The following is a 7,177-nucleotide window of genomic DNA, read 5'->3' on the forward strand; positions in this document are numbered from 1 at the left end:
TGCTGTAGACACTCAGCTTCCCAAGCACCTTCACACTAAGCACAATTTAACACAGAGATGCAAATTTTTCCCATGCAGTTGGTTTGCATGAGATGGTCCCATTCACCTCCTTACATACCCTCACCAGGCAAGGTGTAGTGCTGCTATCGGAGCTGCCAATGTTGACACATTACTTACTTCAAACAGTGAAGAGCCAATTACCATATGTATATTACTTTAACCTGGTAAACTGTTAAAATTCTGAGAATCAACCACTTAAGATTATACTGGTGTTTCACAAGAGAAAACATATAAAGTTTTAACCTCAGCTGCTGCCTTTTCCTTCCATTGCTGTATGGAGTCAGCTCCAAAGCCAATCACAGCATGAATTCCATCTTACGAGGTTCAAGTCTGCTTACTCCCACCATGACACTGCAGCAGCCGCAGCCTGCAAAGGTCACATGCACTACAGAGCTGCACACTGCACATGTCAGACAAACAAGGGACTTCCCATGTCACGATGAATTGTCAAAGCTCTTGTGATTCATACACTGCAGAGCTGACAACAGAAGGCAGTGTTATGCCAGTATTGTTGATATTTAAATAGCTTATTTTTGTTTCTTAAAGGACAAACAATACTTGCTTACAACTGCAATGACTGGGCTCACCATATCAACAGAATTCCCTTCTTAAAAGGAAGCTCACTTCTACTAAAAGTTAAAATGGTAACAGTAAATTATGGTAAGAATCAATGCTAAAAAAGCTCCATGCTTATTTCGGAGCAAGTGTGCATAAGATAAAGCCATGAACATCACACATACAAGAAAAGCAGAATCTGGACAGCTGGCAAACCACAAGATGAGATGAGGAAAAGGTCTGCTAGAAATCCATCAAGTGAGGTAAGAGAACAGACAGAGATATTCCTCAGGCATATACCCTCAAAGTTAAGGAAAAATACTGCCACACAGTTTTATTCTAGCAGGGAATTTATCAGGAAAAAGCACTTCACTTGAAAGCTACAGGAAAGTCCACAAGTTCTTGTCCACATCTTAACTCAAGAAGCATCTCTAGATAATACTAGATTTCTACTGGATGGAGGTGAACTGTTTAGCTGGGGATACTTTATAATCTGTCATAACACAAAAAGCACTGTGCCACAGTCATGAAAGAAAGCTTTTTCAGTTAAAGAATCCTGGTTAATCAATGTAACAGCAGCAGCAAATAAACCTTTAAAACAAATCCACAGTGCATAACAGATGGGGAAAAGGGACACAGATAACAACATGCAAATTACCATTGCATAAATGCAAGTGATGGAAGAAAAGCAATAAATAAATAAATAAATAAAATAGAGCTCTGGTAACCTGTACACAGCAGCAGAGGGCAGATATGTCAATAATTTCCCTGATGCAATGATTGCTGCTAACAACTGGAAAAGGTTTAAACTGGAAGTAGTTAAAGTTAAAAGACAACTGTAGCTATGATCAAACCATCAGACTCACATCAGTAGTTAACAGCATCAGGGAAAGCTTATCATGAGACACGATCAATAAAGCATTGAAAGACAGTAGCACAATCAACACAGCTGTATGGAAAATAGGCTTGGGCATGCAAATCTCTTTCTACACAGTTACATCAACATTTAATAATGGCAGTATAGTGTGCTAACATTACTGCCCCTAATTCCACACTACACATTAATTTAAAGTCATATTACATGAAAACCTGAACTAAAAGATTCACCATCCTTCAACACATCTCATAGTAAATGCATTTTAAGTGACTAACGGAATGGAGGGTCAGCTTCTCAGATAACTGATACTTTACTGGTCCTGCAGGACAGACAATGTACTACATTCAGAAGCTGAAGAGAGCTGCAAGCTGCTTCTGAGAGCAAGACTCATTCACTGCAACAATTTACCTGTGACATGGCAGATTCATTACTACTGATACCCTCTACAACAAGAATTTGATCTCTTTCCAGAAGATTTGCTGAACAAAGGAAATTTAAAAAAAAAAAAAAAAAAAAAGGATGATTCCTGGTATATATTCAGCATTTCCTCAACCCACACAGAGTAGGTAGAAAGAACAGATATTCACGCAGACCCCTCTGGCCTTACAATTTCTAAGTCTAGGGAACAATGACCCAGACATTATTAATCCCTCTGGAATTTAATGCAATAAGTGAAACATGTTTAATCCATCTGATACACTGTAGGATGGCTTCAGTATTTTTATGAGATTTCAATGGTAATCCAGTGTTAAATTACTGGATGACTTAAAATATTGTCAAATTGCTTCGTTGCCTTTCTGGTTATTGCTGAAAGCAGCAAAAACCTCCTCTTCTTTGAAGCAGAGGTAAATTATCAACCATTTGATCCACAACTTCCCAAGCAGAACACTTCAACCTACTCCTTTAAAATCTTTTTTTAATAACACTTTCAGAACAGCATTTTAATAGTGGGTCAGGATACCTCCTATCAGACACAGCTATGAGGGTTACACACTCCAAGTTCATACAAAGATCACTTGAGCAAGGTTATGCTTTTGTACAAACAGCATCCGCCCACTCAGAGCTCTAAGATCTGCATGAGAAAAGTGAAAAGCACATTACATCCTACAAACACACATTATTTGGTCCTGCCTCTTCAAAAGAGTTAGAAATGGGCCAGCAAATTATCCTTCCAGGTTTGCAGGAAGCATCAAATTATAGATAGTCCCCTACATTTCTTGCTCTATTTGACTTCTTCTGGCAGCATTTTCTTTATTTGCAGCCAACTGCTATAGCTACAGGGTTTGTCACAAGCAGTGTATTTCTAGCAATCATTACATCAAGCAAACTCATTTCAAGACTCCTAAGGAGGTTTTTGCCTATCCAATGGCCTTTAATTTCCATGAGCAACTCCTTACTATGCTGCATAGTAGAGTTGTTCCCATTCTTACTGCTGGGATCTTGGACATCTCCCAGTGCCAGCTGCTCTTACCAGACCTTTTTGATTCCAGGTCAGACCAGGTCCAGGTCTCTCCAAATTACAGCAAAATGCTCATGCAGAATCACCAAATCTTTACCAGCAAGGCTACTTTATCACTTGGGGAACAGGCTCAGACCTCCTAGAAATTAGCTGAGAGCCTGCTGTAAAACTGGGCACAGCATAAGATCATGAAAGATGGTTTTGTCCCATCATGACATGGTCACTGCAGAAAAAGTCCTCAGAGCTCAGCTTTTATTTGGTCAGAGTGAAGCTACCTCTGGCTGGGCCAAAGCCAGCACTGCATCTTGCCTGACTGAGGGTCAGCTGGAAGGGAGTCACAAGGCTTTGGGGCCATTTCCAGCATGTTACTGGGGGGCACTATAAATCATGGAGCCAATGTCCCCAGCCTAATGGCAAACACTGCCCCGCAACTTGGCAACATAGCTATCAACTTCTTTTCTCCCTGGTATAACATCACTGTTGACCTTCCAGAAACTTCAGCAAGCAACATTATTGTTCACAATGACTGACTGAGCACAACTTCATGCCACTACAACATGGTTTACAGGATCCATCTCCCAGGAAAAATACACCTTTCCCACTGTCCCAAACATGTGTCCAACTTCAACTATTGTATCTTTAAAAGATTTGATAGCCCAAAGAACACACACAAAGGAAGTAGCTATGTTTAGTTTAGATATGAAACTCAACTAGTATATACCATATATTTTCAATACTCACTATACCTATGAAACAATTCGAAACAACATTAGGAAAGCAAAGGTCTGTTTATGTTTTATAATTCCCCCAGTGCAAGAGCCTCATGGTTTGCTTTGAAGTCACCTTTATCTGCATTGTTTATGAAATCATCAGAGAGCATTTTTCTTTTTGTTGGACAGAATGTAATAAAAATCAAAGAAAACTTGCAAAGAGTTCAGTGGCAAACGTTTACGAACACATCAGACAAATAAAACCAACACAGAAGATAATCTTACCCAGAACGCTGGAAAAACAAATGTTACTTCCATTGGTGATAGTTTGCCTTAGAAAACAGTCCCAGGGTGGAAACCTTTAAAAAAAAGGAACAAAAGGCTCATCAGAATTAGTGTAGGTAACAAAGGCAAACACCGAATCTTTTGTAAACACTGCTGAAGATTAAACATCCTGCACTTTTGATTGTGCTCCTGCCTCAATTTCCTGCCATTAACTCACAGATAGGTTGGTCCCTGTTAAAAGCGACTGAAATCAAGCAACCAGGCAACACACCTACTCTGAAAAACGGGGAAGAGAACACAGAGCTTTGAAACAAACTCTGCATTTTCTGTTCCTCTTCCTCTGAAAGAGCCTTACTCAAACTCTGTGCTCCTATGTCAAATTTAGGTACCTAAGCTAAAGGGGGAAGCACAGATTAAGCCTAGTCAGGTTTTGATGTATTCACAGAGATTGCTGTTTTTAAGGGGTTCTGCATTATTTGACACACACTATGTGGCTATATGGCACTTCAACATACGCTACCATTTGATGATAAAAGGGTAATGCTTTGCTATCCATGGAAATTAAGCTGAGTATGTTCCTTATGATATCTCCCAGAAAAAGCAGGAAGGGAAAGAAAAGAAACAAAGGTGAGGAAGATCACCCAGAAGCCACACAGAAGGAGATTCTCTCAGAAGTCAAGAGAAAATTGCCAGAGTGGTAATTATGGTCTCAAAGATGACAGGCTGAGTCTGAGAAGTTAACAGACAGTCCTTAGCCCAGGATACACTTTCACAAGGGTTAAAAGGTGCCCAAAGTCAAGTTAAAAAGAATCAAAGATGAAACTAGAAGAGGAACTTCCAAGCAGCACAGATCAAACCGTAAGACAGAAAAGCTGGAAAAGCTTTTTTTTTCATAATACAAATACATAAAGTGATATGTATTTGTATTATGAGACAAAAGAGGCAGGAGAGACTATAGAGTGAAGAAAGACAAGTACAAGAAGAGGGATGTGACTGCAGAACAAGCAGAGTAACTAAAGAAGAAACTGATATGACAGGAAAAGAAGGAAAGAAAGAGGAAGGAGAGAACGGGGGGAAAAAGGAGAAGCCACTTGTCAGTTTTTTGTCCTTGAGGTAAAGATGAAGTGGAGAAAAGTTGGATGAAAACCTAGAAGATACTCAAAGATGAAGATACGGATGGGATATTAAGAACGATTTAATAAAATAGTAGTCTTTAAGTACTTGATTCACATGCAATTTCTAGTTACCATTCTTAATTTGTTTCAGTTCAGTGTGGTAGAATCCCTAATCCAAAGGAACCCAAAGCAAAGCTTGCACTAGTTATAGTGAAATTTATACTTCGGTAATGAATTCTAAACTATGTTCTATTTCCCTCCCACCCTCTTTACCCCAGCAAGGCAGGTTGCTTCTCTTCAAATAACTCAGTTAAGTTGCACATTCAGCCTCATTAGCTGCCATCCGCATCTCCCTGTAGTTTTAATTAGATAGGCATCTCTGTGCATAGTTACCTTGATTCTTCTCCCAAACAATCCCACAACATTGCCTACCATTCTTAACATGCTCTTAATTACAGCAGAGGCAGTCAGCACAGCCAGAACACAGCTCTCCTATGGAGAAGTCAGCAGACACACCCTCTGAACAAGTCTAGGGGTCACAGTGTAAGGAGGACATCAACCTATTAGAGAGCACCCAAAGGCTATGAGGACACAAAAGGGTTTAAGGGCTTGCTTTCTGCTTCAGCCCCTGTTCACAGTACATTAGCAGGAACAAAACCTGCAACCCCAGCAAGCATCTGGGGGAACCCCTCAGAGCAGAGGGCCACTGCTCCTGGCCTCCCCATGGGCTCAGCGCTGCTGTCAGCCATTCCTGGCTGCCCAGGGTCAGCACAGATCACAGCCGTGGGGATTTATGTAAGAGACATGTCACTCACAGCGCCTCTCAAATCCCAAAGACATCGCTGTTATGTAATGGGAACAATCAAGCCAGGCAGCTTTTCAGAGATTTGATACTCCAACTGCTGAGCAGCTAAAAATGAACGCTCTGCTCTTGTCAGGCACGGCGTTGTTTCCGCTCAAATCAGGTTAACCTTAACGCTACTGCAGCTCAGTGCCAATGACTCATCCCCCTCCTCGCCCAAGGCAGAGCTCCAGAAAGGTGAAACAGAGCAACATCTGCCCACCCTCAACCAGGTCCTCAGAGGGCAGAGCTCAGTAATTTGTGACCTGAACTTCAGGGCTTTCACTTCAACACCCATGCCTGGCTGGTTCTGACATTAAAGGATGACTCGCTTGGACAGAAGCAATGGGTCTGGACTTCATTGCACAGACTGGATGATGACTGTGAGCCTCTCAGGTTTTGATCAACAAAAATACAAGCACATCTGGCAGTCATCTTAAGTTATTACAGTAAATTCCAACAGTAATGCACACAAACTTGCATTATATAACCATGCATCTATATCATGCTATTTAAGAAAGCATTTTCATTAGCAAGATCCACTGTTTCTGCCCCATCTGTAAGCCACTCAGTGCTCTCCTGTATCACTATCAGGCATGGGTTGATGCAGCTTATTCAAAAAGTCCTAGCTGGTAATTTGATGAAGTTGCTGTTATTAAGATGTTGTGTCCCAGTTCACTGAAGGGAGCTGGACTCCATGGCCTGGAAGAGTCCCTTCCAGCTCACATGATTCCATGACTTTGGTTTATAAACTTCTCTTGAAGCTTTCAGATGATATTAAAGAGTTTCCCACCTCTTCAAATACTCAAATGCATTCTGAATATCTAAGATCTAAAAAAGGATAGAGAAGCACTCTTGTTTTACAGATATTTCATCTTCTGCACATTCTCCCAGCCTTTCAACTTGTCCCATCTTCAAAGAGAGGTGCTATTTCAGAGCCCACACTGCATACTTGTATCACTCTCAATAGCCGTAAACCCCAAGTAGCACATTCAGATTGTGACCATGATACAGCAACCCTGTCCAACCCACTGACTCCTGGATTCAGCTGTATTACCTGCCTATGTAGACAGAGGTTTGAACTCACCTGGGCTCAGAGTATTTCCAGAGGTTGTTTTGATAGTGTTCCTATTGTTAAAGCCTCCCTCTATCCCGTCACACCAACCTTTCATCATAATGGCAAGAGGAGAGCCTCAGATCCCAGTGAGCTGGTACACAAGAGCACATGCAATGAGAGCACAGCTCTACTGAGCACAATGAAGTGCAATTTATTCC

The 7,177-nt window shown here is 41.1% G+C and overlaps 1 protein-coding gene across 2 annotated transcripts in view; it reads right to left on the reverse strand.

Moving 5' to 3' along the window:
* Positions 1-4,064, reverse strand: part of MTUS2 (microtubule associated scaffold protein 2) — a 221,026-nt gene extending 216,962 nt beyond the window's left edge. For both annotated transcript variants that reach the window (XM_015851998.2, XM_015851995.2), the window contains exon 1: positions 3,947-4,064. The gene's annotated coding sequence lies outside the window, so the exon portion shown is untranslated. The remainder of the gene's footprint in view (positions 1-3,946) is intronic.
* Positions 4,065-7,177: the final 3,113 nt, after the last annotated feature.

Source organism: Coturnix japonica, chromosome 1 (assembly GCF_001577835.2).
Source record: "Coturnix japonica isolate 7356 chromosome 1, Coturnix japonica 2.1, whole genome shotgun sequence".
NCBI lineage: Eukaryota > Metazoa > Chordata > Aves > Galliformes > Phasianidae > Coturnix > Coturnix japonica.